This window comes from Palaemon carinicauda, chromosome 19 (assembly GCF_036898095.1).
Source record: "Palaemon carinicauda isolate YSFRI2023 chromosome 19, ASM3689809v2, whole genome shotgun sequence".
NCBI lineage: Eukaryota > Metazoa > Arthropoda > Malacostraca > Decapoda > Palaemonidae > Palaemon > Palaemon carinicauda.
In genome coordinates, this window is record NC_090743.1 from 117,040,113 (window position 1) to 117,054,069 (window position 13,957).

General features: G+C 39.6%; 1 long non-coding RNA gene across 3 annotated transcripts in view; it reads left to right on the plus strand.

Moving 5' to 3' along the window:
- Window positions 1-552: 552 nt before the first annotated feature.
- LOC137658765 (uncharacterized) overlaps window positions 553-13,957 on the plus strand; it is a 36,874-nt gene continuing 23,469 nt past the window's right edge. Inside the window, exons 1-3 of one of the 3 annotated variants that reach the window (XR_011047415.1) lie at window positions 553-718; window positions 9,805-9,932; window positions 11,044-11,248. This is a non-coding gene — a long non-coding RNA (uncharacterized lncRNA). The remainder of the gene's footprint in view (window positions 719-9,804; window positions 9,933-11,043; window positions 11,249-13,957) is intronic. The other 2 variants (XR_011047414.1, XR_011047416.1) reach the window with 2 other exon arrangements.

Consider the following 13,957-nt stretch of genomic DNA (forward strand, 5'->3'; position numbering starts at 1 on the left):
AAAATATATATGGCTTATGTGAATATGAAAAACACGTCTAAATGTGCAAAACTTATCATATATATATATATATATATATATATATATATATATATATATATATATATATATATATATATACTATAAAAACTTTAACAAAACAAGAGGAAGAGAAATAAGATATAATGTGCCCGAGTGTACCCTCAAGCAAGAGAACTCTTAACCAAGGACAGTGGAAGGTCATGGCACAGAGGCTATGGCACTACCCAAGGCTAGAGAACAATGGTTTGATTTTGGAGTGTCCTTCTCCCAGATGAGCTGCTTACCATAGCAAAAGTCTCTCTTCTACCCTTACCAAGAAGAAAGTGTCCACTGAACAATGATATTGCAGTAACCACTTGGGTGAAGAAGCATTGTTTGGTAATCTCAGTGTTGTCAGGTATATGAGGACAGAAGAGAATGTGTAAAGACTAGGCCAGACTATTCGGTGTATATATAGCAGAAACAAACTTATTTATCCAAGTTTTTCACTCGAAGTATATTAATAAATTTCATATTTTTTGCAGAGGCCGTGTAATATGACCTCTGCACCAGACCTACATGGAAGGAACAAAATGTTAACACTAACTGAAGTCAGTGCATCAAAGCCTCAGTGCCAAGGTTCTGAGAGATTTGGACCTACAAGGGACTAACTCGATCAATTTTCATAGATACGTCGAACAACTACAAACTCGAAAGGGTAAGTTTGCTTTCTTTAAATATTATAATTTGAAACTAGAATCTCTCTCTCTCTCTCTCTCTCGAGGAGAGAGAGAGAGAGAGAGAGAGAGAGAGAGAGAGAGAGAGAGAGAGAGAGAGAGAGAGAGAGAGAGAGAGAGTGTGATAAGAGTTTATTTCAGATTTTTATTGTTAACGGTAAGTCATTTTGGAAAATCTAGCTATATCATATATTCCACGTTTTATTATTAATATACATGTGTGATTGGTCACTTATCAGTGATAATCCTTGAATGTGATTGACCAATCCCTAAACATCCCGTGGAAGAGTAAAGACCTTCCTTATTTTCCAAGAAATCTCTCGGTAGTATGAACATTACATAACAACCTTTTGCACTTGTAAGATTGAGAGAAGTTGACTATCTTCCGGGAAACAACGGCAAGGAAATCTGATATGATATTACTTGATAATACCTATTAGCTCTTTCTTCTTTATTTTATACTTGGATAACCAACACCCCTTAACCTTTACACAAACCCCTCCATCTCTAAAGGAGTCTCGATGGTGGTCTTTGGTTACTTCACCACTCCGGGTTTTACTCGGAAGCTGTTGAATAGGTTTGAAATTACCTGGGGAAGAAGTTTGACAACTTTGTGATCCATAGTAAGTTGTTGTAGCCTTGTTAGGTGAGAGGGGATCAAAGGGAAACTTATTAAATAGCAGTTGCAAGAAAGGATTTACTGTTGGAATCGTAGCAACTGTTGGATCCCACTCCTACAAAAAGGTACAGTGTACGCAGTACATAAAAAAAGCCATTTTTTTATTGCAAAAATTACAACTCTTGAATTTCTTGACCAAAAATGTCTGTATACAGTTTCTTCTATTTAATTTATATTCAAATTAACATAAAATATCCACAAGGATAACCTTCATCTCTGTGAGTTAACGAGGGTTTTTCTTTAGTAGGAAAGGGATCAATGTTTGAACTTTTGATGAAGATTCTATTGAAATTGAACAGGGAAAATATAAATATCAACGGAAAGATTTATCTATGTCTAGAGGGAAGATTACATAAATATGTAAGCATGAAAGATTGGTAATGTGTGCATTGAAGGAAGATTTGGTATGCCCAGAGGAGAGATTGGTTATGTATGCTTAGAAGAGAGATTGGTTATGTATGCCTAGGGGAGAGACTGGTTATGAAGGTCTAGAGGGAAGATTGGCTATGAATGCCATATATGCCTACAGGGGAGATTGGTTATGTAAGTCTACGGAGAAGATTGGTAATGTAAGCATACGGGGAAGATTGGTTATGTATGCATAGAGGGGAGATTTGTTATATACTGTACTGTATACCTAGAAGAAAGATTGATTAGGTATGCCTACAGAGGAGATTAGTTAAATATGTAAACATGGAAGATTGGTTGTGTGCCTAGAGGAAAGATTGGTTATGTATGCCTATAGGGAAGATTGGCTAAATATGCAAGCAATGTTAGATTGGTCATTTATGCCCAGAGGGAAGATTTGTTAATTATGCCTTTGGGAGAAGATTGGTTAATTATGCTTAGAGGGAAGATTTGTTAATTATGCAGTGATGGAGGACCTATTAAATATGCAATCATGGAAGATTTGCTATGTATGCATAGTAAGTGGTTATGAGTGCTTAGGTGGAGGCTTGTTAATGCATGACCAGATGGAGGATTAGTTTTGTATGCCTAGAAAGGAGATGGGTTATGTATAGGTTATGTATTTATGTATGCTAAGGAAGATTTGTTAAGTAAATCTGGAGGGGATATTAGTTATGTATTTGTAGAAGGAAGATTGTTTTTTTTTTTTACTGCATAGGAGGAAGGTTGGTTTTGCATGCCTAGAAAGATTAGGTATGTATGACTAGGAGGATTGGTTTTCTATGTCTAGAAGGAAGATTGGTTTTCTATGCCTATAAAGAAGAAAAGGCATGGATGCCTAAAAGGAAGATTGGTTTTCTACACTTAGAAGGAAGACTGGTTTTCTATGCCTAGAAGGAAGATTGGTTTTGTATGTCTAGAATGAAGATTGGTTTTCTATGCCTAGAAGGAAGATTAGGTATGTATGCCTCAGAGGAAAAATTAGTTGTATACGCCTTGAAGGAAGACTGCTTTTCTACCCTCGGAAGCAAGATTGGTTTTCTATGCCTAGAAGGAAGATTGAGTTTCTATGCTTAGAAAGAAGATTAGGTATATATGCCTTGAAGGAAGATTAGTTTTCTATGCCTAGAAAAAAGATTAGTTTTGTATGCCTAGAAGAAAGATTGGTTTTGTGTGTGTAGAAAGAAGATTGGTCTTCTATGTCTAGAAGGAAGATTAGGTATGTATTCCTAGAAAGAAGATTAGGTATGTATGCCTAGAAGGAAAATTGATTTTATACACCTAGAAGGAAGACTGCTTTTCTACCCTCAGAAGTACGATTGGTTTTCTATGCCTAGAAGGAAGATTGGTTTTCTATGCTTGGAAAAAAGGTTAAGTATGTATGCCTAGAAGGAAGACTAGTTTTCTATACCTGGAAGAAAGATTAATTTTGTATGCCTAGAAGAAAGTTTGGTTTTATATGCCTAGAAAGAAGACTACCGGTTGGTATGTATGCCTAAATTGATTGATTATGAGTTGTCTGGCATCCTGACATCTATGGGCATTGATGCCGATATTATTTGTCATAAACAAATATATAAATATTAATCAAGTTTAAAACCATAAAAGTAATAACATCCTTCTAACAGTTAGATAGCTTTCAGAAGACCTCCTTTCAGTACGATAAGTGGGGCATTCGATCAACAAATGTGTGTCTGTCAAGAGTACCAAACAGTCGTCACAATATGGTTGATGTTGGGCATTTAGCAGAAATTCGTGTCAACCGAGTGTGGCTAGTGCGGAGACGACAAAGAGAAGTCTGCCTCTTTCGGGGCATCATGTTATACCTCCAAGGAGATGTGACATTTGTTATTTTTCTTATTTTATTGACATATAGACTATCCCAGTGCTATTGCCAATTATTATAAAACATTTTCTTGATAGTAGGTAGGAAATCATTACAGGGAATGGGATACCATCTCGGTAGCAACTTGGATGCAGCATTCTTTGCCAGTAAATCTGCCTTTTCATTCCCAGACACACCTACATTTACTGGAACCCAACAAAATCGAACTATTATACCTCTCAGTCCAATAATAAAAAGCAATTGTAAAATCTTTAAAACTGAAGGGTTACTGGTATTAAAAACTTTTAAAGCTTGAAGGACACTCCTTGCATCACTAAGAATGGTAAAATTACCAATGCTATTTTCTCAATGGGGATTAGTGTGCTATACAGTTCGGCAATAAATATGGGAGCTGTTAGAGGAAGTGCACCTCTACAATTAAAACCATTACTATGTACTCCAAATCCAAAGCCATAATCAAATTTGGAGCCATCAGTATATATAAAAGTCAATCCCCTATGTTCTGCAACATGTTCCATAAAAAGAGACCTGGCTTCTAAGTCAGTCATATTCTTTTAAACTCCAATAAAGTATTTACAAAAAGATACCTCTCATAATTTTCATGGAGGTGTTAAATGGAAGCACCTTACTACTAGTTATATCAAGACTGAACAGTAAATTAATTGCTTAACCCGAAAACCGTAATGTTGAGGAGATTTTGGGTGCAACTCAAAGTATGATGTGTGCTTTACCAGGCTTGCAGTCTGATAGGCAAAAGAATTAGGAAGTAATTGCAACCTAAACCAATATCGAACAATAGAAGACTTTCGGCAAAGGTCCAAAGGTCATTCTTCAGCATCAACAAGGAGACTTGTGATAGGGGAAATTCTAAACGCCCGTGTGGACAATCTAATACCAGCATGATGTATTGAATCTAATATCTCTAATCAGTTTGATGTGGCTGAGGAGTATATTTCACATCCATAACTAATTTTGGAAAATATTAAGGCCTTGTATAATTTTAAAATAGTATTGCGGTCTTCCCCCATCATGTATGGGACAAAACTTTCAAAAGATTCAGAGCCTCAAGGCATTTTACTTTTAAGGTTTTCAAGTGAAGAACCCATGTAAGCCTACAATCAAATTTCAACCCTAGAAATCTAGCTTCACTTACACATGGGGTCCGTTGACCTTTGATATATACAGTATATTCGGGTCTGGGTGTACTCCCTGAATACAACAGAAATGGGCAACACTTTTATGTCGAAAACTTAAATCCATTCATTTCGGGCCACTGGATAATTTTGTCAATTGAGAGTTTTAGTTTCCACTCAACCATTGTCATTCTAGCTCCAGCAAATGATATGGAGAGATCATCCACAAAAAGTGTTGAGAACATCCTGGAGAATGACTGAGGATATCCCATTAATTTTTAGTGCAAAAAGGGTTACACACGGTGCACTACCCTGAGGAACTCCCTCTTCCTGACATTTCATCTCTGATAGAGGTTCCTCCACTCTCATTTGAAAAAATCTATGTGAAAGAAATGATTGAATAAACTGAGGATAAGCAGTGGTAGCTATCCTCTTAATCCCAATTCATGAATGGTTTAAAGTGTACCATATCTCCATGTAGTATCATATGCCTTTTCAAGGTAAAAAAAGACTGTTACTAAATAGGAACGATTTCCATTTGTATTTGGCATGTAAACAATGTACAAACGAGCTACAAGCGAGGGGTGTGCTCTACAACGTTCACAGTGTCACACACAGGTGACGTTCATAAGTCATGGTTCTCTATCTCCTCCCAAGTCTTGATCGGCTAGGAAGAGACTGATTAAGATTGAACAGTAATTAACTGGGTCATTGAGTTTAAAATGGAAAATCTTCACTGAACAGCCTGATAGTTCTGTAAATTATACTGATAAATGAATGTAATGAGGATGGTAATATGACATCTAGTCTAATAACAGGTTGATCAAACATTCTTCAAACTAGTCAAGTTACACAAAGCAATAATTACACTGATGAAAGTAATGCAATGTCTGATATAATATCAGGTCGATCGAGCATTCTATGACATTGGATATAGACATGTTAATCATGAGATGAAAAATCATAGTCTTCATGCCATTTGGGCGTTTTGACAGACCTGGATGGCCGGCCCACGGCGAGACCAATTGGTGGGATGGGATTTGCTAGTTGGGGTGGAGCGGCTGGCGTTGAAGGTCTGACACGACTTGGTGTTGCTGGTGGGGGCAGTGGAGTTTGGTCGTTCGGCGTTGTGTGTATAAGCTGGCGAGTGTGGTTGGCCGGCTTTACAGGCGTGAGTGGGGGAGGTTGATCGACTGATATGTTGGGTAATGTCGGTCAGCCAGCAGTTGTGGTTGGTCAGCAGGCGGGTCCGGCGGTGTTGATACGTGTCGGTTAGTCTCCTTCGGCTTGGTCGGGGCCGCGCTTGCGGGTGGTTGAAGGGGTATGCCACCATAGGTTATATTTTGCGGCTCTGTCGGGGTCGTAACCGGTGTGAACTTTCTCAGGAATTTCCGATTGCGCAGCGATACTCGGCCCGAGCCATCAACCTTTACCACGTACTGGTCGTACTGCCTTACCTCGACGACTGTCCCGGTCCTGTCCCATTTGGTGGGATGTGGGCCAGTTTGATTCTGGATGCGAACATGGTCACCAACCCGTAGGGGTGGCAGACGGCGAGTGTGTTGTGACCAAGTGTCCATCATGCGGACATGGCGCTTGCGTAGGGCTTCTTCCCTGGATGTCGGGGTTTCGCGCCATGTGGTGTGGGGGTTGTACTTCCCAGGAAGGATAGGGATGAGATCGCGGATCGGGTGACCGAAGACGCACATGGCTGGGGAGATTCTTGTGACTGGGTCTGGAGTGTTCCTGTACTGGAGGACTGCTTTCTGAACGGCATCTGTGTCTAGGTCTCCATTTGTCCCCGTGTTGTTAGTAATCAGGCGCTTCATCGTTTTCACTCCGATTTCCGCTCGGCAATTGCTGTGTGGAAATGCTACTGATGACAGTCGGTGGTGGACACCCCAGTCTCTCAAGAACCCACGTGTTTCAGTTGCCGTGAATTCTGGCCCACCATCGCTGGCAAGTTCCTCAGGAATTCCGTACGTGACGAATGCAGGGCGCATTCTTGCCATGGCCCTTCTCACCACAGTACCCGCAAACAGCTTGTCTGCCACCGTCACTTGCATCCGTCTGACGTGCATCACCCCTGTTTACCGCGTTTTGGCGCTTGATGCGGCGATAGGAGCTGGTGACAGCCTCCGCGCCATGACTGTGGGTGTCCAGCAATCGGGACGCAGACTGCTTACCAGACTCTTTCGCTTCGATGAACCTGATCGTTTCCTCCAGCGACATCTCCTGCCGCTGATCGCTAAGTAGATCCAGCTGGATGTCCTGGTCAGCGATACCTCGTGCAAGCACATCTTTGATCACGTCGTCCGCAAAGTTTACGTTTAGTCCACATATGCACTTCCTGACGTATTTGCACGTGTTTGCTTGGGCCTTCACGCGGGCGTGAAATGCCCGTATCGGTTCCTCGCGGCCCTGTCGCATGTTTGAGAGAGCCGCCCGCGCCACCATTGCGTTCTCCCCTCGCACCGCGAGGGCTTTTATCGCACTAAGCACCGCATCCTCCGATTCGCCTACCAGGCTCCTCCCTGCGGCGCTGGTGATGTCCTTGCGTAGGCTCTCCTCACAACATTCAAGGAGCTGTACCACAACATCATCCCCTTGGAGCCCGGTTCCCTTGCGGTATTCGCCCCAACGAGTTAGGAAATAGTCCCACTCCCCACTCGTGCCGGCCGCTGATATCGTTGGGCGCTTAAGTTTTTCAACCTTGGTGCTTGGCGGGTGGTACTGAGCTACTGGGCCCTAGGCATGAGTCGTTGTGTGTGCGTTCAGGAGCGCTGCGGTAATGATGGGCTCTGTGGATGCCTCGGTTCGATAGGTGCATCCAGGCACTGGGCAACCAATGCTTTGTGCGGCCATTTTGCTGCTTATCACTGTGAATTACCTACTAGGGAATTACTGACAGAGTGAATCACTTTAATCACTGTAAACCATTTGGATACTACTGACCTTCTGAGTCCCTTTTGCTGTATTCACGTTCTCCACAGGTTTGCGGGTTTGTTCATATCGTGGTGTAGGGACACACAATCAGGTAGATCTAGTAACAGACTTTAACTTTAATACACAGCAACACTGTTCTTGACAATTCCCGGTTGCATTAGATTCAAGTCCATTCACTTTTGTTATGGCCACGTTTAGTTTACCCTTGGCTGGCACTAATCACCACATTATCACTCAGCTCGTTGCATCACTTACAATAATGTCTTTTAACAATGACTTCTCCCTCGGATCGTTTGTACATAAATAGGAACGATTTCCATTTGTATTTGGCATGTAAACAATGTACAAACGAGCTACAAGCGAGGGGTGTGCTCTACAACGTTCACAGTGTCACACACAGGTGACGTTCATAAGTCATGGTTCTCTAGTTACATGGTGCTGTTTGGAAGCCAAAGCTTCACTAATAGAGGACTCGGTCTTATCAACACATCAGTCATTGAGTACATTTTTCTAAATCCACACTGAATAGGTAATAAAATACCCTTCTTTTCAAGGTATTGCATCAGTCTTGCAATGACCATCTTCTCCACGATTTTACATAAACAAGATGTCAATGCAATTTGTCGATAGTTTACGGCTAAAAACTTGTCTTCATCGGGTATTTAAAAAGACTATAATAACAGCTAGTTCCCAAAGACTTGGATAACTATGATCATGAAATATTCTGTTAGTAATGCATAAAATAAATAATTTTGTATTAATAGGTACATGTTTATGCCTAGAAGGAAAATTGGTTTTCTATCCCTAGAAAGAAGATTATGTATGTATGCCTAGAAGGAAGATAGGTTTTCTATGCCTTAAAAGATTAGGTATGTATGCCTAGAAGGAAGATTGGTTTTCCATTTCTAAAAGGAAGACTGGTTTTCTATGCCTTGAAGGTAGAAGGAAGATTGGTTTTCTATGCCTAGAAAGATTAGGTATGTATGCCTAGAAGGAAGACTGATTTTCTATTTCTAGAAGGAAGACTGGTTTTCTATGCCTAGAAGGAAGATTGGTTTTCTATGCCTAGAAGGAAGATTGGTTTTCTATACCCAGGAAGAAGGTTGATTTTCTATGCCTAGAAAGAAGGTTGGTATTGTATGCCTAGAAGGAAGGTTGGTTTTGTATGCCTAGAAGGGAGATTGGTTTTCTGTGTAGAAAGAAGATTTGTTTTCTATGCCTAGAAAGAAGATTAGTTTTCTATGCGTAGAAGGAAGATTGGTTTCCTATGCGTAGAAGGAAGATTGGTTTTCTATGCATAGAAGGGGATTGGTTTTGTATGCCTAGAAGGAAGATTAGGTATGTATGCCTTGAAAGGAAGAATTGGTTTTTACGCCTAAATGGAAGCTTGGTTTTGTATGCCTAGAGGGAAGATTGGTTATGTATGCCTAGAGGAAAGATTGGATGCTCATGCATAGAGAGAATATTGGTTATTTGAGTCAAGAGGAAAAATTGGCTGTGTATGTCTTCAAGGAAGAGTTTTGTATGTCTTCAGAAAAGTTGAGTTTGTATATGAAGAAGGGAGACTAGCGTATGTCTAAAGGGATGATGTTAATCATATATATACATTAGCCTATGTCTGCAGTGAAGATTGTACTGCACAGTAGGTAGTCTGGAAAGGCTACTCAGATTGTGCTTAAACACACTGTAATGATGTTTGAAACCAGCCTTTGTCCGCTTATTCATTTCAAAATACCAACTCATTTCAATGATCATAAACGTTTTAACTCCGACAGTTATATAGACATCTCGTGTACCAGTAGTAACATAATATTCGAAGGTATGCTTTTGAATAATTGAATATTTAATTTTATGGTAAAATCATACACAAAATCAATGGAAAATGTGACTCAAGATTACTTGTACTCAGTCTTAAACCTATATGACCTTATTGTTTTTTTTTAATTCGTTTGCTCATGATAAAAAAAAATTAATTTCCCTATTTTCATTTTATTTGGAAAGTCTTCCCTTCATTAAATTATTCAGAAGAAATCTAATTATTTTCCATATTTGCAGGTGGGAGTATATTGTAAAATCCTCTATTGTATATAAGCAAGTCTTCGTAGTGAGCCTCAAAAAACGGAAATGTTACTTATTTTTGCTTCGCTTAAACCATCCTTAAATTCAGAGTAGTTAAGTATCAGGTGAGTTAGATAAGATCTTACAATCTCTTGATAAGTATTCAGTTTTTCATTGCTTACTATTTACTTTTAGATAATGTAAATATCTACTTATTACTTTAGGAAAGTTCCAACATTCTAAGATAAGGAGGTCTCAAGTATCCCTTTCAAGTGTTATAATCTTTATTTCATGAGATTGAATTTATAATTTTGACATGGATAATATTCCATTATCCATTTAGCTAATTTAATATCTTTCAGAGTAGGTATACTTTCACGTGGTGAAAGGGTTGCTTATTACCATGATCAGCAAAGCTGGACAAAACAGGGCCACCTATACTAGGTTGGTTTGCTGAGCAATCAGACAAAAGTTTCCCATCACCAATACGCACTAGCCAGGGTGGTGATGAAAACTAGCCAAACCCCAGACATGAAAAAGGATATTTCTGAGCCCTTTGTACTGCAGTGGACTAGAAATGGCTGTATTTGTTATTATATGTTCAATGCATTGGGATTCTACATCTATTTTAGTTCTCTTGCCCCTTTTTATTATTCTCTCTATTTGGCATCTGTAGTATCACATCTACTCAAAAGGTGCTATGTTATATCTAACAATTAGGGACTTTCATATTTTCAATATACTGTATATTACTAAAACATTTATCATTTAGGGGCCCATTGTCCATTACCATAAGGTCTTTCATCACTTCTAAGTTCTGTACTTTATCAAAACGAGAGTACTATTTCTTGTGAAATTTTTTAGCTTGTATAAATTCAGTAAGTTTTTCTATGAAATTTAACATTGTTTATTTTCTTTTTAAAAATTTACATTAACATATGGAACGGCTAAAAGGTATGCATATATTTCTTCCATAGTTTGAAAATAAAGGAGAATGAAAACTGAGAATATGTGGCTCAATTTTATGGTGTCTGAAGGTTATCACATTCAAAAGTTTCTTTTAGTGACATGTATAAATTAATGATTTTTAAAACATCCAACTTGCATTAGAGCATAATGAAATGGAAGCTGTAGCTGATACTTTATGCTGCTGTCAGTTTCATGTCGACAAGAAATTTGTTCTTGATAATTAAGGAAATTTTCCATAATCCATCTTATTTTTTTTTTCTTTTACAGAATAATACATCTTATGGTTTTGTGAATTGGCACTCGAGTGGGATTTCATAACGGTTTGTGTTTGAAACCCTACACAAGATCAACTACTGAGATTAATGTGTACAATTACCACCTATTTCCTCATCAAGTAATGTATGAAAGTTTTCCTGTTGCTGAAAATAGCCTTCCTTGATTGAATCAAGAATACAGTATCAGAATTTCAGAGGTATTATAACATTTCCATGTAGATATAAATAATTAATTTTTTTTTCATTCCTTCACATTTCAGTTGATTATTGTGAAGAGGATTTGTTCTTAAACAAATATAAACATTCATTCCTTAATGCGAGCAAGATTTCAAAGAAACCAGAACTTTGGAGCTAAGTTTGGCCTACCTCTGTATGATAGGTGAGCCCCGACAAACAAACATTACACTCGGCAGCCACATTCCTTTTGGATGCAAGTACTCTCTGTGACATAAATTCTTAGCTATAATAATCTGGTCGTCTTTCTCTGTCCCAAGTTTTCTGTGTGCACATTGCGATTGACACAACACCTGCAGACATGCGTGCCTGACTTGGTAAACTTGGCCATAATTTTGGCAGGTTTAAGAGTAGGACTGTCATGGGTCCTTATTTCCTTTGCACATTTTATAAGGGCATGACTACTCGCACTCATTCATTGGTGATAATTGCGAGTTGTGATCAGACAAAGTCTCAGGCTGTCGTCATAGGCAACAATGTCAAACTGTTTTGAAAAAGCTCATTGGCTCTTTCTCAACTTCCTGTTCTTGACCTACTGTGCTTTCTTCAGCTCTTTCAAAATTGACACTACACATGCAGACATGCATGCCTGACTTGGTAAAATTGGCCACAATTTTGGCAGGTTTAAGAATAGGACTTTCATGGGTCCTTATTTCCTTGGACATTTTATAAGGGCATGACTACTCGCAGTTATTCCCCAGTGACAATTGCGAGTTGTGGTCAAACGAAGTATAAGGCTGTCATCATAGGCAACAAGTCAAACCGTTCTGAAAAAGCTCATTGGCTCTTTCTCAACTCCTGTTCTTGACCTGCTGTGCTTTCTTCAGCTCTTTCAAAATTGACACAACATATGCAGACATGCTTGCCTGACTTGGTAAACTTGGCCACAATTTTGGCAGGTTTAAGAGTAGGACTGTCATGGGTCCTTATTTCCTTTGCACATTTTATAAAGGCATGACTACTCGCAGTCATTGCCTGGTGACAATTGTGAGTTGTGATCAGACGAAGTCTCAGGCTGTCGTCATAGGCAACAATGTCAAACTGTTCTGAAAAAGCTCATTGGTTCTTTTCAACTTCCTGTTCTTGACCTGCTGTGCTTTCTTCAGCTCTTTCGAACTGAATCCTTCATGGGAAACCAAAGGGAAGAGGCCCGGATTTGTGCTGGGAGCACACTTCGGTTAAGGCAGGAGTATCACCTTACCAGAATGAAGGTAATATAACCACTTGACCCCTAATCAAGTTTACTGGGTAAATGTCTAGGAGAAGGCCGCACCCGTTTTTCAAGTATTAATGACGAAAAACGGCAAAAAACAACCAGATTATTGTTGCACAGTGCATAGAAACATGAGGAAATGAATAAAAAAGAAACTAAGACTTAACTCTTACACACAAAATGTAAGCATAAACCTACTACTACAATTATGGGGGACCCCAGTGGGAAGCGGGGTTTTTGGGTGGGGGGAGGATGAGAAAAGTGATTTTTCGGGGCACTACCGAACCTAATACAACCAACTAACCTACCCTGGGGGGCCTGTACCCCTACCTAGGCCTACCGGGGGGGGGGGGGGCCTTCGCCCCCCTGCGACCCCCCCTTAAGGCCACAGTGATTTCCAGGGCACCACCGAACCTAATACACCCACCTAACCTAGCCTAATAGCCCTGTATCCCTACTGGGGGGGCTTTGCCCCCCTGCGACCCCCCCTTAAGGACACTACCTAACACATCCATCAAATCAAATCCAAAGTGATGGTACTGCTGTATACATCGTTATACTATCACCATTATAATATACTCCATAAATTAATGAAGCTTACCTTAACCTGTTGGTTGATAAAGATGTGCTGCTGCTTTGAGGAAAACGTGAAGCCGTTGCGAAGGTTCCCTGACATGCAGGACAATTTTTATTTTGTAAAATTAAATTGTGTCTCTGGCACAAATCCACTAGTTTTTCAATATAACCCCGAATAAGTAAGAACAATTTCATTGTAACTTAGGAAACAGTCAGGACAAGAAGATGGAATTTCAACTTCTTGTGCAATATCAGATGACGTGCTTGCTACGGCCTCGATGTCTAGGAACGAAATAAAATGGCTGGGTAAGAAAATGTATTGTCGCACTGTGATGGGTAAGAAAATGTATTGTCGCACTGTGATTGGCCAAACGTGAAGACGTCATTGGGAAAGAAAATGTATTGTCGCACTGTGATTGGCCAAACGTGAAGACGTCATAGTGGACTAGTTTGTCTGCGGATTATAGTGGTTACAGGGCTCATTTGAGCAAAAATAAGACACCGTCAACAATAACAACAGACTTAGAAAAATCTGGGAGGAAGACAAGAGTAGCGTGAGTTTGATCGTCGATATTTCGACTATTATTGATTTTCACTAAATTATCTCACTGGTATACCATTATATACATACATTCCTACATATTCTAGTAAAAATAAATTGAATATCAGTGATATCTTCATGTGGCCCTCTCCTAGACATTAACCGTTTACTGTCCTTTGTGACTAAAATTTATAACATTAGCAGGGGCAATCTGCCTAGAAGCTACCATGGGGAATAACCAATGCTTAGACTTCTAGGATTTATGTGGCTGTGCACTTCTCTTCTGTACCACCTGCGGAACGAGCACAGGATATAATGACCATCGATGAGTCCTTGGTTTTT